General features: G+C 39.3%; 1 long non-coding RNA gene across 1 annotated transcript; it reads left to right on the forward strand.

Moving 5' to 3' along the window:
* Window positions 1–49: 49 nt before the first annotated feature.
* On the forward strand, window positions 50–26,725 carry LOC126876779 (uncharacterized). Its single transcript, XR_007694512.1, has 3 exons — window positions 50–305; window positions 8,204–8,394; window positions 26,174–26,725. It is a non-coding gene; the product is annotated as an uncharacterized LOC126876779 (long non-coding RNA).
* The last annotated feature ends 868 nt before the right edge of the window (window positions 26,726–27,593 follow it).

A 27,593-nucleotide genomic window follows, 5' to 3' on the forward strand; every position in this document is an offset into this window, starting at 1 on the left:
ATATATATATATATATATATATATATATATATATATATATATATATATATATATATATATATATATATATATACACAATATATATATATATATATGTCGGAGATGAAAGAACACCGGAGCCTTTGGAATTTTGGATAACCCCGCAACATTGTAACCTAGAGTCTACTATAGCTGTAACTGAACAATTGTAGTTATTCAACCCGATTGTAATTATTCGAGAATTGTGATAATGAGCTTGGGCTCGAGGCGACAGTCAGTCGCCGAACGTAGCCGCGGTCACGGGATGAACGCTTTGCCTGACAGAGGTATGAAGTAATTCTATAGCTCTCCTTAAAAGAAATATTTGTGGCGACACGTGACAGTAAACATTCCAACGGTTTCTGTCCCGTGGCTCGCCACGTGCAGACCCTATTCTTCGAGTAAGATGATTGCCAGATGTCGATGCGTCTCCGCAGTACATGTTCGGCTAGCCCGAGGGCCCGTCATAAATCTTAAGGTTTAGTTAACTAAAGTCCTTCTAACAGACAAACAGTTTTTGGCCCAACTACGGGAAGATAGGGGAGACATATTTTTCAACGAGCGGCGTCTCCCACTAGCAACTTTCCCTCGAGGGCGGCTAGCATCCTTTTCTAACCACCGATATGGAGATTAACCAATTAGCAGCAACACTTTCTGAACGAAGGCTTTTCTCGACGAATCCGATGATCTCGTACCCTTAGACACACCCCGTTATAGTTTTCCTGTGTGGCATCATCGGGACGGGAAAGGCATTCTCGCCCGCGATCTCATCGATCCAAGAGTAACGCCTTCGCGATCAGTGATTATTCTCTCAGACTTAGACTTTGTGAGTACGTTCTGTTGTCATCCCGTTGACCGCGGATTCGTTATTGAACCTAGGATCATTGTCATTAGTATCTCGAGCACCTAACTACCGCGGTTACTTGTCCGGTTCTATAATAATCGTATTTGCACTAGTCAATGTCTTCTCTATTGCATAACGACAACGTGTAACCCAAACGAAGATTCGTTTCACGCCCCTAACCCTAATTCTAATGTAAACCCGACATCAGAAGTGGGATCAGTGCCGGTTATAACAGTGCAAGAGCTTACGACCATCGTGCGCGAGTTAATTCCGTTGCTAGTACAAAAAATCGAGTGTGGAATCTATCAAGTTTTCGACTCCGCTGCCTGGTGCGCAGCTTCCAACCTGATTATGGAGGAAGATCCTTTACAAAGCAGTGCCCTGAATATAATTTCAATACCGAGTGTCGAATTGACTTCTACGTAGTGGAGGCGCTAACTGGTAGATCAAGCCATCCGGGTGAGTCGTTTCCATTTTACCCCGATTTCGGAGCCGAGTGTTCGCTAATCAAAGAATCCGTAGTCTTGAGAATTTCTGGCAAAAGAACGATTGATATAGTAGTAATGCGAGGAATAAGAGATATTGGTACTAAACGTATCGCTCAAATCTTGTCCGTTGCAGGTGTTAGTGGTTAGAGATAAATTTTTCATGTCCTCGCTGATAGTTATTTAACAATACGATATCGCGATTACTCGTTAAATTTTAAGCCAAGATTTTGACGTAATATTACACAAAATAGCCTCGCTATGTGTAAAACAAAAATAATTAATGCCTGTAATAAAACCGCCGAAAACGAGATCGATGTTAATGAAGTTGACAATGAGGTACGTGGTAGTGATAAGGGTAGATTAATCTTTCTTTTCGAAAATTCAGAGATTCATCCGTTACGGGTTCCCTACGTACTCGTACAAAAAAATACAGACCAGTTAGAAGTACAATTAATTGATCCTGACATCGCCGTACAAGGAGTCCTAATAAACTTCGCGAGCGCGGAATAGTACGTGAGAGAACAAGCGATTTAATTACAGCCAAAAATCATAAAGCCTAGTAATTCACCGTTCGCGAGCCCTGCGTTACTCGTGAAGACGAACAATGGTTCAGATAGATGATAGGTAGATTTTCGAGAACTAAATAGATACACGGTCGCGGATCGGTATCGTTTACCCCTCATTGCGGATCAAGTCGCGAGATTGCAAAAGCGAGATATTTTATTATTCTGGACATGGCCGGTGGGTTTCTCCAAACCCCTATTCATCCTAATTCTAGGAAGTATACAGCCTTGATTACCCTCGATGATCAATTTGGATAATAAGTTGTTGTTTTCTTCGAATTCTTTTGTGCCTTTGTTCGATCCATTCGATGTCCTTTATTTGCATAACATAAGTGCGTGCGCGTTTAATGTTTCTTCCGGAAGTCATTTTCGGGACGGCGATACTATGCTGACTCCGTCGAGAATGGGGATTCTTATATTTTCGGACAACCCTAATAATTTTGCAACTCATACTTGTCTAAATATTCTAATATTTATGTTCTTCCTTGCTACCATTTTGTGTAAACCATCAAAGCGTTTACTACGGAAATCCTCAGGAGTAGTGGCATGCCAAGTCTTCTGTAGCATTTGACCCTTTTTAATTATGGTGACATAAGAAATCATTTGGTCGAAGTGATCTGTACTACACTTTCCTTCATTGTATTCAGCAGCGGCTGCTGACTTCGATGTTGCGAACAAACAAAACGAGAGATCATTCTTGAGATCCCTTTGAAAACACGTATAACAGCCGACGTGCCATTCGTACGTTGTCGCCTATTTGGACGATGTCCTAATTATTGCCGACGCGATAGATCAAGCCCTAACAGGATTGCACACCGTACTAGATACCCTTGTAAAAGCCGGATTCTCCTTTAACTTTGCAAAATGTTCTTTTCTAAAGGCATCGGTACTCTATTTGGAATATGTAATTTACGACCTAGAAGTTTGTCCCAACCCGGGTATAATGCACGCCTTGAGTTCTTTACCTGCGTCAACGACCGTCACACAGCTTAGGCAGTTCATAGGTTTAGCCTTTTATTTCCGAAAATTCGTCCCTAAATTTTCACGGGTAATGAAACCCTTGTATGCGCTTACTTCCGATAATAAAAACATGACTTGGACAGATAGGTATGGAAAAATAAGGCAAAAGGTAATTTCCGCCCTGACCTACGCGCCGGTATTAATGGTATTTGACCCGAACTACCCGATAGAACTTCGTATCGACGCTAGTTCGGATGGATATGAGGTTATTTTAATGCACAAAAATTGAAGGTAAAAATAGAGTAATAGAATATTACAGTATAAGAAGTAACCCTGCGGAATCTAGGTATCATTCTTACGAACTAGAAACGTTAGCAGTTGTGAACGCCGTCAAGCATTTCCGTCATTATCTCCACGGACGAGAATTTCTTGTCGTCTCCGATTGTAATCCTTTGAAGGCATCCAGTGGTAAGGTAAATTTAAATGACAGGGTTTACAGGTGGTGGGCTTACTTACAAACTTTTACTTTTGACATTCTGTACCGGGAAGGTAAACGAATAGCCCACGTAAATTTTGTCTCGCGAAATCCCGTAGACTTGGATCACCTTACGATCAACGAAGTCATAGAGAAGGAAATCAATCTGACCGAAATCTCCGAAGACTAGCTATTAGTGGAATAACGTCGCGACTCCCAAATTTCTAGGATCGTCAATAAATTACAGAACGAAGAGCTCGCGGAAGACGTCGCGAATACGTATGAGTTACGGTTCGGTACCCTTCATCGTAAAATACAGAGAAAAGGCAGAACTCTCTGCTTGTCCATTGTCCCCAGAGGTTTTAGATGATCTGTTATTAACCATGTGCAACAGTCAATTATGCACTTAGGTTGGGATAAAACGCTTGAGAAACTGTGCGAGTGTTACTGGTTCGAAGGAATGGCGGAGTATGTTCGCCAATTCGTAGAGAACTGTCACGCTTGTCAAGTTTCGAAGGCCAGTTCAGGTAAAATACAAGCTGAATTACATCCTATACCTAAGACCAGCATACTTTGGCATACAGTTCACGTGGACATAACGGGCAAACTAAGCGGTAAAAGTGGTTCGAAAGAGTATGTCATTGTTTTGGTCGACGTCTTCACTAAATTCGCATATCTGCATCATACTTGTAAAGTAGATTTCCTTAGTACCGTTAAAGCACTTAAGTACTATATTTTTATTCGACAGTCCCTGCCGGATAATAGCGGATCAGGGAAGATGTTTTACGGGCAAAGAATTTCCAGACTTTTGTCAAGATAAATACATTAAACTCCATTTAATTGCGACCGGAGCTAGTAGGGCCAACGGGCAGGTAGAGCGTATTATGAGTACGCTAAAAAACATGTTCACAACAATAGAAACCACCGGGCGGTCCTGGCAAGACGCGATCGGGGAAACACAACTGGCCTTAAATTGTACCACCAACCGCGTGACTAAGTCAAGCCCGTTGGAACTACTAATCGGTAAAACAGCGAGACCCTACGGCTTATCCCTACCCGACAGTATCGAAGAAAGAGAGGTAAATATCTCCCATGTAAGACAGCAGGCGATAAAGAATATAGAAGCAAGCGCCAAATACGATAAGGATAGGTTCGACAAAAACAAAGCTAAAATAGTTAGGTTCAACCTTGGCGATTTCGTGTTACGTAAAAACGAGGAAAGAAACCAGACGAAGTTAGATCCGAAATTCAGGGGTCCATTCGTAATAGCCGAGATTTTGGAAGGAGATAGATATACCCTAAAAACCTTAGACGGCAAACGATCATATAAGGACAGACACGACAGACTGAGAAAAATGCCAGAAGGTTGCGTCCCTGCTGAGTTAGACGTCTGCGGTGATGACAACGGCGGTGATAATAACGATGCAAGTACACTGACCTCAGAGGATCATTAACACTGCGTTGTGGTCATAGTAGTACACCGAGTGGTTTTATGTGTTTTTGTTGTAACCCGTTGAAAGGGTTGATGTGTTTTTGTTGTAACCCGTTGAGAGGGTTGATGTGTTTTTGCTGTAACCCGTTGAGAGGGTTGATGTGTTTTTGTTGTAACCCGTTGAGAGGGTTGATGTGTTTTTGTTGTAACCCGTTGAGAGGGTTGATGTGTTTTTGTTGTAACCCGTTGAGAGGGTTGATGTGTTTTTGTTGTAACCCGTTGAGAGGGTTGATGTGTTTTTGTTGTAACCCGTTGAGAGGGTTGATGTGTTTTTGTTGTAACCCGTTGAGTGGGTTGATGTACTTTTTGTTGTAACCCGTTGAGTGGGTTGATGTACTTTTTGTTGTAACCCGTTGAGTGGGGTTACGTGCTTTTGTTGTAACCCGTTGAATGGGCTTACGTGCTTTCTGGGTGTAATGCACCCAACGTGGCAATATGATCCAACAAACTGAGGTTCACCGGTGTACGAAATCGAAAATGATCTGTTATGTCATTACGGTCTGACTGGCGACTCACAGAACGCACCTAACACTTTGAATACAAATTATAACATTACAAATTCCTATTCTCTTTTATTTTCCCGTTGTCAAACCTCCGAACGAAACTTTGTTATTGCACTGGACCCTGGACTTACTTGGACATTTAGCTAAATCGCAAATAATGTTAGTTGTATCGAATCTAATGTAAGAAATACGATATTTTAGTTACACACGAGGACGTGTGATAGTCAGGATGGCCGTGTCGGAGATGAAAGAACACCGGAGCCTTTGGAATTTTGGATAACCCCGCAACATTGTAACCTAGAGTCTACTATAGCTGTAACTGAACAATTGTAGTTATTCAACCCGATTGTAATTATTCGAGAATTGTGATAATGAGCTTGGGCTCGAGGCGACAGTCAGTCGCCGAACGTAGCCGCGGTCACGGGATGAACGCTTTGCCTGACAGAGGTATGAAGTAATTCTATAGCTCTCCTTAAAAGAAATATTTGTGGCGACACGTGACAGTAAACATTCCAACGGTTTCTGTCCCGTGGCTCGCCACGTGCAGACCCTATTCTTCGAGTAAGATGATTGCCAGATGTCGATGCGTCTCCGCAGTACATGTTCGGCTAGCCCGAGGGCCCGTCATAAATCTTAAGGTTTAGTTAACTAAAGTCCTTCTAACAGACAAACAGTTTTTGGCCCAACTACGGGAAGATAGGGGAGACATATTTTTCAACGAGCGGCGTCTCCCACTAGCAACTTTCCCTCGAGGGCGGCTAGCATCCTTTTCTAACCACCGATATGGAGATTAACCAATTAGCAGCAACACTTTCTGAACGAAGGCTTTTCTCGACGAATCCGATGATCTCGTACCCTTAGACACACCCCGTTATAGTTTTCCTGTGTGGCATCATCGGGACGGGAAAGGCATTCTCGCCCGCGATCTCATCGATCCAAGAGTAACGCCTTCGCGATCAGTGATTATTCTCTCAGACTTAGACTTTGTGAGTACGTTCTGTTGTCATCCCGTTGACCGCGGATTCGTTATTGAACCTAGGATCATTGTCATTAGTATCTCGAGCACCTAACTACCGCGGTTACTTGTCCGGTTCTATAATAATCGTATTTGCACTAGTCAATGTCTTCTCTATTGCATAACGACAACGTGTAACCCAAACGAAGATTCGTTTCACGCCCCTAACCCTAATTCTAATGTAAACCCGACATATATATATATATATATATATATATATATATATATATATATATATATATATATATATATATGTCGGGTCACGATTCGAATTTTGGGCGCGCGACGACTCTTCGTGTGGACTAGCCATCGTTTCACAAAGCCGAGATTTTATTTAGACATATATACAGGTCTATCACTAAGCTTAACAAATAATAAGTACAACTAATAATAAGTCTAACAAACACTAAGCCTAATGAATAATACGATCTACGAATAATTAAATTAAATAATACTATTAGCAATGTTTGAGTTCAAACGAATCCACGATCACCGGGATAACTCCTTACTAAGCGAAACTAACTTAGACGCAAATGCGATCGTCGAAAATGCTCGATGTATCACTGCGCCAAATACGATAAGGATAGGTTCGACAAAAACAAAGCTAAAATAGTTAGGTTCAACCTTGGCGATTTCGTGTTACGTAAAAACGAGGAAAGAAACCAGACGAAGTTAGATCCGAAATTCAGGGGTCCATTCGTAATAGCCGAGATTTTGGAAGGAGATAGATATACCCTAAAAACCTTAGACGGCAAACGATCATATAAGGACAGACACGACAGACTGAGAAAAATGCCAGAAGGTTGCGTCCCTGCTGAGTTAGACGTCTGCGGTGATGACAACGGCGGTGATAATAACGATGCAAGTACACTGACCTCAGAGGATCATTAACACTGCGTTGTGGTCATAGTAATACACCGAGTGGTTTTATGTGCTTTTGTTGTAACCCGTTGAGTGGGTTGATGTGTTTTTGTTGTAACCCGTTGAGTGGGTTGATGTGTTTTTGTTGTAACCCGTTGAGTGGGTTGATGTGTTTTTGTTGTAACCCGTTGAGTGGGTTGATGTGTTTTTGTTGTAACCCGTTGAGTGGGTTGATGTGTTTTTGTTGTAACCCGTTGAGTGGGTTGATGTGTTTTTGTTGTAACCCGTTGAGAGGGTTGATGTGTTTTTGTTGTAACCCGTTGAGTGGGTTGATGTGCTTTTTGTTGTAACCCGTTGAGTGGGTTGATGTGTTTTTGTTGTAACCCGTTGAGTGGGGTTACGTGCTTTTGTTGTAACCCGTTGAGTGGGCTTACGTGCTTTCTGGGTGTAATGCACCCAACGTGGCAATATGATCCAACAAACTGAGGTTCACCGGTGTACGAAATCGAAAATGATCTGTTGTGTCATTACGGTCTGGCTGGCGACTCACAGAACGCACCTAACACTTTGAATACAAATTATAACATTACAAATTCCTATTCTCTTTTATTTTTCTGTTGTCAAACCTCCGAACGAAACTTTGTTATTGCACTGGACCCTTGACTTACTTGGACATTTAGTTAAATCGCAAATAATGTCAGTTGTATCGAATCTAATGTAAGAAATACGATATTTTAGTTACACACGAGGACGTGTGATAGTCAGGATGGCCGTGTCGGAGATGAAAGAACACCGGAGCCTTTGGAATTTTGGATAATCCCGCAACATTGTAACCTAGAGTCTACTATAGCTGTAATTGAACAATTGTAGTTATTCAACCCGATTGTAATTATTCGAGAATTGTGATAATGAGCTTGGGTTCGAGGCGACAGTCAGTCGCCGAACGTAGCCGCGGTCACGGGATGAACGCTTTGCCTAACAAAGGTATGAAGTAATTCTATAGCTCTCCTTAAAAGAAATATTTGTGGCGACACGCGACAGTAAACATTCCAACGGTTTCTGTCCCGTGGCTCGCCACGTGCAGACCCTATTCTTCGAGTAAGATGATTGCCAGATGTCGATGCGTCTCCGCAGTACATGTTCGGCTAGCCCGAGGGCCCGTTATAAATCTTAAGGTTTAGTTAACTAAAGTCCTTCAAACAGACAAACAGTCTTTGTCCCAACTACGGGAAGATAGGGAAGACATATTTTTCAACGAGCGGCGTCTCCCACTAGCAACTTTCCCTCGAGGGCGGCTAGCATCCTTTTCTAACCACCGATATGGAGATTAACCAATTAGCAGCAACACTTTCTGAACGAAGGCTTTTCTCGACGAATCCGATGATCTCGTATCCTTAGACACACCCCGTTATAGTTTTCCTGTGTGGCATCATCGGGACGGGAAAGGCTTTCTCGCTCGCGATCTCATCGATCCAAGAGTAACGCCTTCGCGATCAGTGATTATTCTCAGACTTAGACTTTGTGAGTACGTTCTGTTGTCATCCCGTTGACCGCGGATTCGTTATTGAACCTAGGATCATTGTCATTAGTATCTCGAGCACCTAACTACCGCGGTTACTTGTCCGGTTCTATAATAATCGTATTTGCACTAGTCAATGTCTTCTCCATTGCATAACGACAACGTGTAACCCAAACGAAGATTCGTTTCACGCCCCTAACCCTAATTCTAATGTAAACCCGATATATATATATATATATATATATGTATGTATAAGATTTATAAAATGAATGCTCGGTAAAATGTCTGTGATAAATAATAGCAATTAAAATGGAAAAATTTTTAATTGCATTGCTTCGACTATACATATACATATACTTAATGTGACTTACTTTGTATGAGAAAAATTCTGTTTGCCAATTCGATATCGAGAGCTGATAATGCTAACATACGATGAAACGATAACAGAAGAATCCGAATATTCAGAACTTTTCACGATATATGTTAAATAATATTATGAAATAAATTAAATAATTACCCCGCATTGCTTCCAGCGTACGTGTTCACGATTCTCGGCGAAACCGAATATGGCAGCAGGAAATCAACCAATCACAACTTCGGAAGAAAGTAAAGCGCGGGAAGAAATCGCGGCATCCAGCTTCCTGCGAATCTATTCTCGATCTCGATGTAAGCAGTAATCTTTCGATAATCGTTTTGCAAAATGGCGTGTCTTAAACGAAGTGTATAGTAAAATTCGTATTTGAGAGACGCATAAATAAACGATATCAGGCTATTTCCCGCGAGAAATTCACGTTCGGTTGCAACATAACATGTCACGTATGTATTTTCGTCGAAAACTGATTTCGAGGGACGTGTATATGTGCGTATCAAGTTACTTGGCGAAAGTTCAACGACAGACTGTGACTTTAAAACAGTATGTATGCCTATGTTTGTTGTCCGAGAATTGGAAGAATCTGTCATGTTTTGTTTACGTCGGCTGTAATGGAGTGGTGTTTTTGTCTTGTGGTAACTGAATGTCTCAAACAACAAACTCGAGATTTCAATCGATCTTCGAAAAGAAGTCATACCCATTGGCCTTGGGTGAGTTGTGATTTCATTAACTTTTTAATTCATAATTGATAACATAAGGTTATTGTAAGACCGATGAAAATATGGATAGCAACCAATTGCAATTGAATATCTGGCCTGTCTTGCACTATTGAAATTTTGCAAGTCACTAAAGTTACCAGCATTAATATGTTCCCTTGCACAAGTTTGACGATAAAACAAATGAAATTTTACTATTTGCAAGTTATTTGATTATTGTATTTAACGAAAAATTATAAAATCATAAAATAGAATTCTATATAACCTGTAAATCGTAACTTGTCAATCTACTAGTACATATATTATAAATTGGTAAACTTTTGTGTGTGGGGGAGGGGGTGCTAGATGTAACACTGATACGACATTTTGAAAAAATATTTAATTATAATCATGAAAGGCGTTATTGAAATATTGAGTTTTTATTAATGTTCCTTGCAACTTCGAGTTTGCGTACTATATTTAAAATGTACATAAGATATAAAGTATATTGACAAGTAACAGTCACAAAATTGTTTCAAATGAGGATAATCATCCTAATATCAACTTATCAATTGTGATCTGATAAACAAGAATTCAAAATACAGTTAAACTGTGTTCTACATACAATAATCTTTTTCGGAGGAGATTTAAATATATGAACATATTGTGATATTTTGTCCATAATAACATGAATAATATAAAGTTTCGTATTACATATACTCTATTTTTTAATATATTCTGCATATCTCATTTTATGACAACAGACAAGCAAACTATATTCCCATTATAAGCTTCGCTCTAATTTCGCATCGTTTCACCTGAATATATCGTGAAATTTCATCCCGTCAAAATTTTGCGTCAATCTTTTTTATCTTAAAGGATTAAAGACAGTTGCAAAACGCCACGGTGTTTCGGGGTTTGTTTAAATTTCCGCCAAATGAAAAAGAAGTTTCGCGAAAAATGGTAGTTACTAACGGCACGTCTGGTTACAATTTTCGTTTACAATTCTTTTGGCGAGTAAATATGACGTACTGGGTCGATACTAAGTAGTCGGTTGTCCCTGAAATTTGAACTGTTGAGAACGAGGTAATAACAGGGCGACTGGTTTGTTGCTGTGTAACGTATACACGTTTCTGAATAGTTTTCTACTTTAAATGAAATTAACTGCTACCCGACGGAGTTTCGACGTAGCGATAAACACGCCACTGAAAAAAGCGACGAATGGGAATGGAAAATACGTAAAGATTTTTTTGACAAAATAAAGAATCATTTTGTCAGATTTCAAGAAGAGTTTGGGTAAATTCAATTTATGCTCTTTGCTACTTGACTTATGTTTATAACACTAAAAGTTATCTTTACAAGCAGCGAAGTGATTTAGTTTCATCCGTAGTTCGGTTGCTTCCAATTTTTTCATTTTCACATTGTGTAAATTTCGACCAATTGCGGGGAGACGTAATCGCGAGGAGAGACGTCAACGGGGGTCGTAAATCCCCGTTACGATTATAACAATCGACACCACGAATTGATCGATCCCCTGATTTCCGTTGAGATAATAGGGGTGATTGAGTTTGTATAACACTGTGATTCACAGAATTATAAATTATATATTTCCAACACTTAGATTACACTGACGTAGAGAAATAAATAGTTAACAACTTGTCGCATGAAGATGCGATAGATATGTACGCTAGAGCAGGGCTCTTATAATGGAAATTAATGTATTAATGGACTTAGCACTATAATATATTTAGGAGAGAAGATGTGTGTTCGACAACACCGAGAACCGACAAAAGATTTGCGTGAAGTATGCGACTCTCGCGCTATGTGTAGACTGCCGCGTTAGGCGTTAGTTTTTAGACTGTCTGTCGCTCTTTTTCTAATACGGAAGAAAAGTTCGGTGTGGGTGTGCCCCTGTGCCTAAAGAACGCGGATTCGTTGTTCCCACTTTCGTTAGAAAAAGTGAGGGCCACGAAGCGCGGTGTCGATTGGTCATGACCTGCACTACTGCTCGAAGGGATGAGTATCGAGTCTCCTACCATCGTGGTGGATAGATGACTGTGTGCGTGAGAAAAACCTAGCTTGTTTTATTACAGGGCTATTCGGATTTTCCTAATGGGTGCATACCCGCTTTCTCCGTGTTTTAAGTGCGACTAATAAACCCAAGGACCTCTCTAAAAACCGACTGTGTTTCGAGAATATTTTTAAGCTTTAGAAATTCTTCAAGACAAACGGATTGAAGACACATGGCGAAACAATACAGGGAAGTGAAAGTTATGGTGGGTCCTTAGGTTTATTGAGGGTCGAAGTGACGTTACGCAGGTCGGTTGTTGCCCGGTCGCGCGGGCTGGCGTGCAGATGTTTTAGGCGGCGTAACACATTGCGTATTACAATATTGATGTTAAAATATTATTATAGAAAAACATGTTAGCAACTTAATTTTCTATTTGTTCGTTTCTCTGTTTTCCTTATTCTGTTTTTGGATTTGTGGTGGATGATTTAAATAATGACGTGACGAGTTGATACTTGATATTGTCAAATATATTTAAAATTATTCTAAATACAGAATTAATCGCACGGGAGACAAAGATTTTGTAACGAATCCTAGCGGCTGCCATTTGTCGTTCACGCGCTGTTGCCGATACCGAATGCGCTAATGTCACGTAAAATAACAAAATAAAAAAAGAAATTTGAGGTGTAAATAAAAAAAAGAAACTTTATTTTTTTTCTAACAACAATTCACTTTACAATCCACTTCCAAACTCTAGGCGTGACTTTCCAAGACTGAAGCTCTTATGATTTGACTTTCGATCGAATCCGATTACTTTCTTTTGTCATCCCTCAACATCCCCACCATGCATTTGCATTTGCTAGGCGTCCGCGACCGTTGCCACGTGCTCTTTCTTCTAGAACCTTCGGCGGAAGGACCGTTGGGATGTTGATGGTTCATTAGACACTTCAGCGATATTGCCGCCGATTGTCGCCGAGTGCCGCCACATCTTTATCTCCATCGTCAGTCCATCGGATTTGAAGTATGCCGGTCGTGACACTAACATTGTGGCGTCAGAGACGATGCGTTTTGACTCGCGAAAGGCGTTTTCGGTTTGCTTCGACCACTCGATTCGCCGCGAACAGCTCGTACGTATCTTTGTTCGCGGATCCGCGTAGTTTGTTGCACGAGTATACGTTTATATTGACACCGGTGTTCACAAGAAAAGAGATCCTTGGTGCCCTGTCCGTCACGAAAATGCGATGGGATACTAAAGCCATCGCCACATGCCGCGTTTACGGACGGCTGGTCTCGTTTCACTGGGTCCAGTTGCAAGGGGCCCGGCACTTCCTTGCGCGGTCTCGAAAGGTCTCGTGGTAATAGCAGAGACCAGACTTCTGCGGTCTGTCCTTCGAACTTGATATCAATCTTGCCTTCCGTATGTAGAATAACGATGTGAGGTGGATAGTGGGTGAAGGTGCCCACAAGAAATACTCTTGATGTTCAACAAAAAAGTTAATTAAATTATTAACAATCAACAGTCAACAATTTATGATCAACAATTAACGACTAACGATTAACTGTCAACAACAATTAACGATTAACGATGAACGATCAAAAACAATTAACGATTAACGATGAACAACGATTAACGATTAACGATTAACTATCAAGAGTCAATAATCACGTATCTCTAATTGTGTTTGCTTCGCTATGACGCTTAACCTTTCGCACTCCGCAGCTCGGGGCAGAATGAATCTTTGATTCGAAACCAAATGGATTCTTTTCTTTGTTGCCCCTCGATATCTCCACTACGCACGCGTTTATTAGATGTCCGCAACGGTTGCCGCGTATGCATTCTTCCGAATATTCGGCGAAAGAACTGTAGGGATATCAATGGTACATTAGGCGTGTCGGCCTTACGCTTTGAAGGTATAGCGCTTTGTGTCGCGAAGCCGTTGGAAAGTTCCATGGTCGAGTGCCACCACAGATGCATGACGATTAGATACAAACGCTTCAAGTATTACAATTAATAGCTGATACAATTGCAACAAAACAGATGTCCTTTATGCAAGACTACTGAAATTACACAGCTACAATAAAATAAGGAATACGTCTGTACTATGGGAAACATAAATAAATATACACATAGTAGCTTATACAACATGTATGTGGAGGACGATTAAACGCGTTGTTGATTAATGACCAGACGAGTTGATACTTAGTGTAGTCAAATGTATTTAAAATTATTTGCAGTACAGAATTAGTCGTCGTTCGCTTAGTGTTGCTCGATATGTGTATACAAGGTAATGCTTACGTTCGTTCGATATTAATTCGCTATAAGAATGTTCGATACTAACTGTCTTAACGATCGTGTTCTTTTATTTATACTCGGGGGAGTATCGAAAACTTTAAATTCAACCTCGGTTGACGATTGCACGTAGCGGCAACATTGTTTTGCCCGGAGTTTGTTTATCGTTACGCTTTGCTTGTCACGTAAAAGTAATGGGAAAATAATAATAAAAAAATGTTGGGTTCTTGAACCAGAGTTCGAGATACCTCTATTCTATAATAGGATTACAAGTGTGCGATTAAACTGTTACCGAAAGACTGAAGCCTCGATCAAGAACCAGCCCTTCTAGATGTTCGTTTATCTTATGCCTACGTGCCGAATTCATAATCCTTTATTTTGGGAGTCGGTGTCGTGTGCAAGGCGGTTCAGGTTTCCTGAGTCGGTTGGACATATTTGTTGACGTTACATTCCCCCAGTGTTAGAGTGCGGCTGGTCCTCCAGACTCTTATTTTCGGTGTAGTGCCTCCTTTTGTATGCCCTTTTGGAATCTTACATGCCTTGCTTCGAGGATGACTGAATTGGTGTCTTCAGGTAATTCTCGTAATGGTTGTATTTCAGGTGTGGAATATGTGTTTAAAGGTGCGCTCTATTGGTCTAGAGATATTGCTTATACCTGTGTCTTTTTTTTTCTTTGGTTTTACAACATAATACGCGAATACATAATTTGGAAGGTAGGCATTTGCTTATAATATCGAATAATCCTATTTTGTTAAATATACATATGTTCCTAGTAATGCTAGATCAATATAACTAATAATTTATAAGACACTTAGTTCCTATTTCTTAAGACTTCTAATTCTATGTTCATAATTAAGAGAGTTTACTTCGTTGGAAATTTGATTGAGGTGCATTCTATACGATTATACATTATTAATGATTTTTGGAGCGTTTTCAATTTTTGTTAGGATTTCTTCTAGACTGTCAGTTAAGGGTAAAGCTATAGTTTTGAAATTTGTTTTGTAAGTTATATTGGTTTTTAAGTTATTGTTTTCATCAAAAAATTTATCTATATTTTTATTCATTAATTCTAAATTATCGTTATCCAGAGTTACAAATAGACTTCTAGAAATGGATCCAACAAAATTCAATGAGCCTCTTCGGTAACAAGTGTGTGTCATAAATTTAATATGCATGATTACATTGTCTAAATTTCTTTTGCGAGCGCGTGTAATCATTTCATTGGAATACGGGCATTCACTTTTAAAATGTTCTGTTAACATTAGTCTAAATCTTTTAATTTCGCTGAGTTTTGCATATATATCCTTAATGTCTAAACCTATAATTACGTTTACGGATTCGCTATATAAGTATGCATGAGCTAATTTTTCTTGATATATAGAACTACCATTAAGGGGTATAACGTTTAGCTTAGCTAACTATGAAGAAGGTGAAGATCGTCCTGGAAAGTAAGGTTTAATACGGTTACCATGTATTTTCCTAATCGAGTGATTTACTATTATTTCATAATAAGGGGTTTTTCACTTTTTCAATGGTGTATGGCCCTGGCCATTCAGTATCTATCTTGTGTTCTTTATGATCGTTATGAATTAATACTAAATGTCCTTCTTTAAAAATAGATTGAGGTTTGGCAATTTTAGAGAAGTTTCTAATAAATTTTCTATAGTATCCAGCTAGCCCAAGGAATGATTTTACATCTGTAGGATTTTTTGGTAGTTTGAAATTCTTTACTGCTTCTATCTTTTTAGGGTTAGGTTTTACTCCATCTGCTGTCACTACATGTCCTAGATATTCTAATTCGGGCTTTAAGAATTCACATTTATCTGGTTGTATTCTTAGACCTACTTTCCCGAGTCTTTGGAATATAATGACTAAGTTTTTAGTATGTTCTTCCATCGATTGCCCGAATATAATGATATCATCGAGATAAACGAAACAATGATTGTTAATCAAACCTCTTAACGTGGTATCCATCATTCTTTGAAAGGTAGCAGGTGCGTTCTTGAGCCCGAATGGCATTCTATTATAGTGGAAGTGTTCTTATGGTGTGCTAAATGTAGTGTATTTCTTTGAATTCTCGTCCATGGGTATTTGATGGAACCCTGAGGATAAGTCTAAAGAGGAGAAATATTTCTTATTTCCTAGCTGTGATAGTATATCGTTAATGTCAGGTAGTGGATACGCGTCTTGGTCTGTTAGTTCGTTTAACTTCCTAAAGTCAATCACTACTCGCCACTTTTGTTTCCCTGATGCGTCGATTTTCTTTGGAACGACCCAGACAGGAGAGTTATAGGGAGAGTCGGAGGGTTCTATAATCTCTTTGTTTAACATTTCAGTCATCTGTTTATTTATTTCGGTTTTATGATGTTCGGGAGGACGGTAGGATTTTACGTTGATGATCTTGTTACGTAGATGATACATTTACACTGTACACGTGAATGTGTGTGTAAGCGTCAGAGGGCGTCCAGGTCTCAGTAGAGACAAAAGACGATTGGAGGCTGTTAGGAGAATCTAGAGGAGGTGGTTGACAACAAGCGTGCGTGCAAGAAGGTTATCGAAGTCTTCAGAGTGTAATATATATATGTATAGCTGTTGTGTGCGAAATAAAGTAAACTATTTGTATTTTCGAATCCTCTCTATACCTTAACATGGTAGCAGAGCGTGGTTACTAGTTTTGCAAGCTATTTAGTGCGTGGTTTTTAGTCTTGCGAGTTTAGTAAGGGAAGAAACGTTCAAAGAATATAAAATAAAAGAAAAAATACTTCAAGCACGTAGGAACGCTTGAGTAAAGAATAGGAAATCAATTAAAATGGAGAGATCGGAAATTATGCTATCGATATTCGATGGTGAGGGTTACGGTATGTGGAAGAAAAGAATAACAATGTTTCTGAGATATAAAGAATGTGATATTGTTATAACTAGAGTGAAGACTGAAACAGACAATCCAGACTGGGATAAAAAGGATCTGAAGGCGATAAATATAATTTACAGTGCCTTCTCAAATAGACAATTAGAATATATTAGGGAAGAAAAAACAGCGTATGAAATAATGAAAAAGTTCGACGAAGTGTACTTGAAAGAATCGACGGCACTAGATCGTGTGCAGAAGGAGATTGGAGAAGATAAGTCTTGATAAATACAGTGATTCAGCATCGTTTTTTAGCGATCTTGAAAAATTAATAAATGAATTAAAAGGTGCAGGCGCAAAAGTGAGTGAGAGGGAAAAGCTGAATTACATGATAAATACGTGTTACGTCGCGTAACTCTACCTAGCCCAGGCCACACACCGCGGGCAAGATGGCAACCAGATGTCTTCGGATACTCACTGCGTACCCTCAATAGTCTCAAGTATCTTCCATAAATCTTAGGAATTTCCTAGTCGAGGTCCTTCAAACTGAACAAACGTCTGTTTCCAAAGCATTTCTAAAGACCTTTGTCTACTACGGCTTGACAAGGGAAAGTTGGTTTTTCTCACGTATGATGCAACTTTCCTCCCACGAACCACTTTCTCTCGAGGGCGGTTAAGACCCTTCGTTTAACCAATTAACAACGAAGACTATTTCCCTCACTCCCTTAGTCAAAATCGTCACCAACAAATCCGATGGTCCCGTGCGCTAGACACACCCATCCTTAGCTTTCCTCCGCCACAGCATCGTCTCCGAACATCACTGACTTTACATCCTTCGAACAGTCAACATCCTTCGACCGGGTTTACACCCGAAGATCAGTCAGTCTCAATCAAGCATCTCGTCAAGCGGTCAGCAATTCGAATACAATGAGTCGACAAATCCATCAGTATACGCGATAATCCGTCTAGAGACTCAGGTCGCACTCATTCGTAGTCATCTCATAACAAATATTCATTTTGTGTTACACCGAAGTTGTTGGTTTGTGAAAATATATAATAACCTGTTAGCAACAGCGTTATCCTTCATTTAACTACCCTTATTATCCTAAACGAAATAAGGGATCGAGCGATTCGCGGCGTCGATTAGCAAATCGTAACGGGAATTTACGACTCCCGTTGGCGCGCTTCTTCGAGATCGCGTCTCCCAGCGAACGTGCGAAAACAATACGTTACCCGAAGAGTATAGCTACATAGCGGATATAATAGATGCAGTGAAAGAAGAGAAACAAACGGTAGCGTGCGTGAAGAATAAAATAGAAATAGCGGAAAAGAAAGATAAGTCTAATCGAGGAGAAATGAAAACTAATGCCTTTGCTGCAAAAAAGGAAGGATGCTTCAAATGTGGAAGAGTGGGATATTTTGCATGAGAGTGTCAAAATGGCGTCCAAGCGGGAAGCAGTAACAGTTATCGGCGTGGGTCAACACGTGGTCGCAGCAGAGGAAGAGGAAACAAAGGCAATACGAACAGGGGGCGTGGAAACTTCCATCGTCAATCAGCAGCCGGCACGAGCGAATATGGCAACTCAGGAGCAGGCATATGGATGGCAACAGCGCACGCAGCACACAGCAGCGAGATGAACGAGATAAGTGGTAACGAAATAACATACTTATTTGTTAGGGAAGTGATACATTTACACTGTACATGAGAGTGTGTGTGTAAGGGTTAGAGGGCGTCAAGGTCTTAGTGGAGACAAAAGACTGTTGCCAGATGTTAGAAGAATCTAGGATAGTCGGTTGGCGACCAGCGTGCGTGCAAGACGTTCTTCAGAGAGTAATATAGATGTATAACTGTTGTGTGGGAAATATAGTCAATTATTTGTATTCCCAAATCCTCGAATTTCCTTAACATGGTAGCAGAGCGTGGTTACTAGTTTTGCAAGATATTTAGTGCGTGGTTACGATCTTGCGAGTGAGTTTTCAGTAAAGAAAAAAAAACTTTCAGAGAAAAAAAATATACTTCGAGCACGTAGGAACGCTTGAGTAAGAAAAGAAAAAAAAAGAAGAATCAATTAAAATGGAGAGATCGGAAATCATGATACCTATATTCGATGGTGAGGATTATGGAATGTGGAAGCAAAGAATCACGATGTTTCTCAAATATAAGGAATGCGAGGTTGTTACAACTAGAATGAAGAACGAAAGAGACGATGAAGACTGGGACAAAAAGGATTTGAAGGCGATAAATATAATTTATAGTGCAATATCGAACAGACAATTGGAGTATGTTAGGGAAGGAAAAACGGCGTATGATATAATAAAAAGGTTCGATGAAATGTACTTGAAAGAGTCGACGGCACTGCAGATCGTATGCAGAAGGAGATTGGAAAACATAAGACTGGAGAACTACAGTGATTCAGCATCATTCTTTAACGATTTCGAAAAATTAATAAATGAATTAAAAAGTGCGGACGCACAAGTAAGTGAGAGGGAAAAGCTGAATTACATGCTGAATACGTTACCCGAAGAATACAGCTACATAGCGGACATAATAGACGCATTGAAAGAAGAGGATCAAACGGTAGCGTATGTAAAAAATAAAATAGAGATAGCAGAGAAGAAAAATAAATCCAATCGAGGAGAAAGGCAAACCAACGCCTTTTCTGCAAAAAAGGAAGGATGCTTCAGATGTGGAAGATTAGGACACTTTGCGAGAGAGTGTCAAAATGGCGTCCAAGCGGGAAGCAGTAACGGCTATTGGCATGGGCCAACACCTGGTCGAAACAGAGGAAGAGAGAACAAAGGCAATACGAGCAGAGGACGTGGAAACTTTCATCATCAATCAAGAACCGGCACGGGCGAGCATGGAAACTCAAGAGCAGGCATATGGACAGCAACGGCGCACGCAGCAAACAGCAGTGAGACGAATGAAATAAGTAAGAACGAAATAGTGTGGCTATTAGATAGCGGTTGTACCGATCACATAATTAATAATATAAATTATTTCGATAAATCTATCGACCTAAAAGAACCGGTAAATATATATTTAGGCGATAATAGACCGATAAAAGCGACAAAAGTTGGGAATGTTATAAGTTATTTTGAAGCATTCGGAAAACAAAATAAAATAAATATGAGGAAAGTATTTTACGCGAAAGAAATGTCCGCAAATTTGATTAGTTTAGGTAAACCAGCAGACGATAAGAATACGGTTATTTCCAAAGGAAATATTGCGAAAGTAATAGATGAGGATAATATACTTACAGCTCAGTTCAAAGAGAATGGGACATATAGAATAAAAAGTATATTGAAAGGGAAGAAGCACTTAGTAAACAGCGCCGAACGTAGTGGTATGAGTAAAAAGGAAAGATGGCATAGGATGCTAGGACACGTAAATTTTAAATATTTAGAGATTTTGGGTAAAGAGCAGCTAGTGACTGGCATACCGAATGAATTTGAAAAGGAACTTTTGAAATGTAGGGTGTGTATAGAAAGCAAAATGCATAACTTACCTTTCAAAAATAATCGAACTAAGGCTAGGGAAATAATGGAAATTATTCATACGGACGTATGTGGTCCCTTTAAGACTACCGGATTCAATGGAGAAAAATATTTCATTTCATTTATCGATGATTATAGTAAAATAGCTAGGATCTATTGTATAAAATCAAAAGATGAGGTCTTTGATTCTTTCGTACAGTTCGTAAATGAAGCCGAAAATTTAACGGGCAAGAGGTTAAAAATATTAAGATGCGATAATGGTAAAGAATATTTAAATAATCGAATTTATAAATTTGCTAGGGATAAAGGTATAAGAATAAATAATTGCCCAACATACGTACATGAATTAAACGGGACAGCGGAAAGGTATAATAGAACAGTGATGGACATGGCGCGTTGCTTGTTAGCGGAAGCGAAAGTACATAAAAGGTACTGGCCGGAAATAGTTTGTACAGCGGCATACTTGAAAAATCGAATATTAGCGAATACTATAGAAAGAAAGACACCTTTTGAAATATTCTTCGGGAGAAAACCAAGTGTTAAAAATCTACATCTATATGGAAGTAAAGTTTTTGTAAGAAGGCCAGAACAAAAAAGAGTTTCCAAATGGGATAAGAAGGCAGATATGGGAATTCTGTTAGGATATAGTGAAGTAGGTTAGAGAGTCCTATTAGGTGTAAAAATAACAGTAGCGACATGTAGAGGTCGTAGAAACAGACAAAAAATGTATCGGTTTTGAGGAGAATTCATTCGATGCAGTTAGCGATGATAGTAAAGATAATTATTTATTGGACAGCATGAATAAGGAAGAGTTAGAAAGTAGAGAAGATGAAAATGATAATAGTTCTGAAAGCGTAAAGATTCCTAGGAGATCTACACGTAATAAGAAAACTCCAGTAAGGTATCCAGAAAAGGAAAACAGTAGTGAGATTCACGCAAATTATTGTAGAGTAGATATCTTTTGCACATTTGAGGAGGCGATTTGTTGTGAAAATAGTGAAGTTTGGAAACAGGCTATGGATAAGGAAATAGAATGTCTCTATAAGAATAAAACTTGGAAATTGGTAGAAAGGGTAAAAGGCAAAGAAGTATTAGATGTAAAATGGGTTTACACGAAAAAATCAGAGGACAGGTATAAGGCTAGATTAGTGGTAAGGGGATTTCAACAAAGAAACGTAGCCGATGACATATATTCTCCAGTGGCGAGTAATCAGACCTTTAAGATATTGCTATCATATTGTTGTCAAAATGGAGTAATAATTGAGCAAATGGATGTAGAAACTGCCTTTTTAAATGGTGAAGTAACCTCGGAGGTATATGTAAATCAACCAAAGGGATATGCGGACGGAACGAATAGAGTTTGTAAATTATCGAAAGCGCTTTATGGGTTAAAAGAAAGTCCGAGGGATTGGTATGAGTGTTTTGATAGGTATGTGACGACATTGGATTTTAAGAAGAATAACATAGAGTTGTGCCTATATACTCATGGAGAGGGGGAAAATGTTGTTTATTTGCTAATATATGTAGACGATTTGTTAATCTGTAGTAAAAACAAAAAAAGGATACAAAATGTAAAGAAGCTATTACCTGATAAATTTAAAATGAAAGATTTAAGTGAAGTAAAAGAATATTTTGGAATAAATATAGAGTATGATTATATAAAAAATGAAATGAAACTAAGCCAAACGAAATACATTGAATCATTAGCGAACAAATATAAATTACAAAACAGCAAATTGTACTGTACACCAACGGAAACAAATTTAAAAATTGAAAACGCTGAGATAAATAGAAATGACATTGGATACAAGAATTTAATTGGCGCATTGCTGTATATTAGTACAAATACCAGACCCAATATAAGTTATAGTGTGAATTATCTTAAGTAGATTTCAAGATTGTTGTAGCGAGACACATTTTAAATATGCTTTGCGAATATTGAAATATTTGTACCGAAATATTGAAATATTTAATATTAAAGATTTAAGGTTACATTAGAAAAGGAATGAAAAGTGTGAAACGATAGATTGTTATGTGGACGCTGATTGGGCAGGAGATCATTTAGATAGAAAATCTACTTCTGGATATGTAATTAAATTGTATGGAAATGTAATCGGTTGGAAATCTAAAAAACAAAGGTGTGTGACAAAAGCCTGGACGTATGCAGAGTATGTAGCTCTATCGGAAGCGGTGAGTGAATTAATGTCTATTAGAGAAATTATGAAGGTCTTCAATGTAAATCTAGACAATAACCCTGTAAAAATTTATGACGATAACTCTGGAGTGATAAGTATAGCAAAGTACGGAAATTTCACAAAAAATTCTAAACACATTGAAGTTCATTACCACTACGTTCACGAATGCTTAAAGGAAAATAAGATAAATATAATTTAAGTAGGTACAGACGAAAATACTACATAGGTTCTCTAAGAGGTTTTTCTATGTGCGATAGTCGAATCAAAGATTTGAATTTTTAGATTTGATCTACAGTGTTTATATTTTCAATAATGTTAGAAATTTGGACTGAAAACTTACCACCATTGATAAAGCATACTGGCGTTGGCTTTCCGTCGAAGTATACAATTTTTTGAACGATTTCTCCCGATGCGAGGGGTGGTTCTTGCTGCAGCAGAAGAGTATTATTATCTAATTTTAATGTTTTATTGGAGAGTTCGAATCGATATTGATTTAAACCGGGTAAGCCTAATATGCCGTCTTCTATGATAGGGAAATTATCATCTACTAAGGAAAATTCTATCTCTTTGTTGAATAAATTTAGTTTAATTTTGGAATTGGATTCGTATTTGGAATGTTCCATGGAGAATTTCTATGTGTCTGGTATTATTGTCCTTCCTGGGTAGCATCCTCGTTTAAGCAAGTTGATTCCTGCTCCCGAGTCAACGAAAAATCGCAATCCTCGTCGTCCTGGTAATTGTAGTCGTATTGTGGATAATCTTCCTGAGGTAGCATTGTTAATTCTGATTGTTCTTGAATGTGGTTTATTCCTGGAGGGGCTTTTGTTTGAGGCGGTATTCGAAAATTTTGGCATTGATTGGCAAGGTGTCCCAATCGATCGCATTTGAAACATTTCGTTTGTGGCCTTTCGTTTAATGGTCGATTTTCAAGCTTTGTAAAATTATTCATTCTTGGTAGAATGTTTTGTGTGGGTGGAGTTTTGTTATTCATGTTACTTGTAATCGTGAAGCGGTTACCTACTGGACGAGACGTCTGGTTACGATAAGATGGTGGAGTGGTTGTTTGTCGTGTCATCCGTCTGCGAGCGTTGTCTTCGCGAAAGTATTTTTCCACGTCCATTGCCTTTTTTTCTGCATCGATGATGTTTGGGGGGGGGGGGATTAGCCAATAGCACGTGTCCTATTTCTGAACGAAGGCCTCTTACATAGTCAATCACAGAAACCATGTATAGTCGATCGTTCATCGCTCATCGAGTTAGTTCGTCTTTATATTCATTGGTAATGCTGTATTGAAGTTTGTTGAAAACACGTCGAAATCTAATGTTATAATTTTGCACGCTTTCGGTTATTCCTTGCTTTATCACTCTTAACTGATCTTGGTGTTCTCTTACTGATGCTTGAGTAGCTACGTTACGTCTTAATCCTTCGTACAGAGTTTCGAATTCGTTAATATGGATATTGCGGATTGTCATTGCGGCTTTTCCTACAATTTTCTCTATTTTGATCATTTTTAATAATAACGTTTGTTCGCTACACATCATTCTCATTTCTTTTATTTCACGAATAAAATCTTCTACACTTATATCGTTTTCTCCGTTTAGTATCGGAGATACTAAACAGCTTTTAGATTTCCAGAGTTTCCAGCTGTTGAATTGGATGGTTGGACATATGTTGGTGGCTTTTGTGGCATAGGTGGAGGTGGATTAGTATCGTGTTTTAATACTGATATATTATCGTCATCGTCAGTCATCATAGAACCGAATTCAGTTGATTTTACGTTTATTTGTGGTAGTTTAACACGAGAGAGGTTTCTACTTAATATTTCCATTTCGTTAGCGCGTTTTCTATTTTCTTCGTTCGCTAATTTTAAAGCATTCTTTATTTCGTTAAATTGTTGTCGAAATTCTTCGTTCTGTCTCTGTATTAAGTCTAAAATTGCTCTGGTAGAGGAATCGAGTGTTCCCGTTTTATTTTGAACTCCACTTGTAGAGGGTAAACTTGTCTCGGCTTTTGTGTCTTTCTTGTTCATATTGTCTCTTCGCTAGAGTTACTAGAGAAACTAACTTTTCGCGTTCTATATTGTTTAAAAGAATTCCGACTTTTCTCACCTTGATACGTAAGTTCGTAGAATGAGGTTCCCTTGCGGTGTTTTCCTCTGTGGCGCGTTCAAATGCGTTTGAGTGTCAAACTCGTTCTGTTGATTTGTTCTATGCTGACAGTGGCCCCGTTAATTTGGTCCACCGTGGTAAATTATTGACAGCAAAGTTCATAACACAAGTAGTTCGAATCCTTCGATCTTCAATAATGTCCGTAGACCGAAATCGTAACTTCGTTTACACTGAAGCGAATGGATCCTGGCAGGATCGCCAAAATGTCACGTAAAAATAATGGGAAAATAATAATAAAAAAATGTTGGGTTCTTGAACCAGAGTTCGAGGTACCTTTATTTTATAATAGGATTACAAGTGTGCGATTTGACCGTTACCGAAAGACTGAAAGACTCGATCAAGACACAGCCCTTCTAGATGTTCGTTTATCTTATGCCTATGTGCCGAATTCATATTCCTTTGTTTTGGGAGTCGGTGTCGTGTGCAAGGCTGTTCAGGTTTCCTGAGTCTGTTGGAGATATTTGTTGACGTTACATGTACGTCAAGACTGTGTAAGTGTCACGAGGCAAAACAATAATATGAGTCGCTCTCGATTTGCATCGTTCTCTAACTCATGCGCCGCTACATACTTATATAGCTATTATTTCTTACAACCTAGCGTATGCAGTTGTGTATGGGGCCTTAAGTTCACTGTTTATAGATACTGCTAGGAATTAATCGAACGAATTCAACGCAGTCGCGTTTACAGAGTTCCGTATTATCGGAAATGCCGAATTCGCGTGGTTTCGCTTTGACGTTCGTCCACGTTGACGATTGTTCAAAGAACAACCGAGAGGCCTCCGCGTCGCAGCTACGAAAGACATCGAAGCCGCGACACCCTTCAGTGACTTCCCTATCTTTTCCTAAAACCAAGGATGACGCAACTCAGGCAATCGTTACAAGCGTTCGAACTTCACATTTTCTTACCATACTATCAACAAAAAATGAAAGCTGGTTTTCAATGAGTCATTATATAATTATATGTCGGAGATGAAAGAACACCGGAGCCTTTGGAATTTTAGATAATCCCGCAACATTCTAACCTAGAGTCTACTATAGCTGTAATTGAACAATTGTAGTTATTCAATCCGATTGTAATTGTTCTAGATTAGTGACGGTGAGCTTTGGCTCGAGGTGACAGTCTGTCGCCCAACGTAGCCGCGGTCAAGGGATAAACGCTTTGCCTAACAAAGGTATGGAGTAATTCTATAGCTCTCCTTAAAAGAAATATTCGTGGCGACACGCGACAGTAAACATTCCAACGGTTTCTGTCCCGTGGCTCGCCACACGCAGACCCTATTCTTCGAGTAAGATGATTGCCAGATGTCGATGCGTCTCCGCAGTACATGTTCGGCTAGCTGGAGGGCCCGTTATAAATCTTAAGGTTTAGTTAACTAAAGTCCTTCAAACAGACAAACAGTCTTTGTCCCAACTACGGGAAGATAGGGGAGACATATTTTTCAACGAGCGGCGTCTCCCACTAGCAACTTTCCCTCGAGGGCGGCTAACATCTTTTTCTAACCACCGATATAGAGATTGACCAATTAGCAGCAACGTCAATTTCCCTTACTTCCTAAACGAAGGCTTTCCTCGACGAATCCGATGATCTCGTGTCCTTAGACACACCCCATTATAGTTTTCCTCTGTGACATCGTCGGGACGGGACGGGCATTCTTTTACGCGCTCCCGTCGACCAAAGAGTAACGTCTTTACGCTCAGCAATTATTTTTACGAGTCAGACTTAGATTCAGCGAGAACGCCCATCTGTCATCCCGTTGGCCGCGGATTCGTTATTGAACCGGAGACCACTGTCACTAGTGTCGCGGACGTCTCACCGCCGTGGTAGATTGTCAAAACCTGTGTTATTCATACCTGTGTCAATAAATCGTATCTTCGTTACACCGCAACGATGGCTACCTTCAATGAAGACTCCTCAAACACCGACAACCCTATCCCCAATGTCATTCCGACATATATATCCACCGAAAATGCGCTCTTGTAGACAAACGCTCGATTCGCGTCATAGCTTTTAAAGCTTGTCGCATCTCAATCCGTTGGAAAAAATTTTTCCTGTAGCATATTTTATTTTTACGAACCAACAAGGTCTTTGTTTATTTCCTTCTTTTTTTTTTGCTCCAATTTCCCCATTGTTTTTTCAAGGATAGTATTTCAGAGCCACTAGTCAAGTTTATTGTAACAATAAACTTACGTTTCGGAAACATTTTGTGCTGTGAAACAGAATACACTAAAGTTTGAAGGTCACATCGATTTTCGAAAGTTTATAAATGGAGGTGTATGACAGTATCACCAGCTGTTGCTGTCCAAGTAACTCCAACATCGAAATACTACAACGATTCCAATCGAAAGCGCTAAGAGCCTTAATAGACGCACCTTGGTATGTTACCAACGAAACCATCCATCGCGACCTCAAGATACCTACAGTCAAAGAGGAAATAGCAAAATATAGCGACAGATATAGCAAAAGAGTCAAGAAACACCGAAACCCCCTAATCACTGGACTACTCGATACGACGGACCAGATTCGCAGGCTGAAGAGGCACTACTCGCTAGACCTAAACGTTAGATTCATTTAATTATCCAAATTAAGCATATGCACTTACTTATAATACTTATAAATTATACCTATCTATAATAAGTATTAACTTATTGTAAATAAACAGCCATGTCACTGCGCCACGCCGGAAAAATTACTGAAAATTCTCAACGCGAGAATTGATTGTAATTTCAACAAATAAATAAAAACAAAAAAAAAGCTGTTGCTGTCCCCAAGCGCCAAAATACGT

The sequence above is a fragment of the Bombus huntii genome, unplaced genomic scaffold, assembly GCF_024542735.1.
Source record: "Bombus huntii isolate Logan2020A unplaced genomic scaffold, iyBomHunt1.1 ctg00000093.1, whole genome shotgun sequence".
NCBI lineage: Eukaryota > Metazoa > Arthropoda > Insecta > Hymenoptera > Apidae > Bombus > Bombus huntii.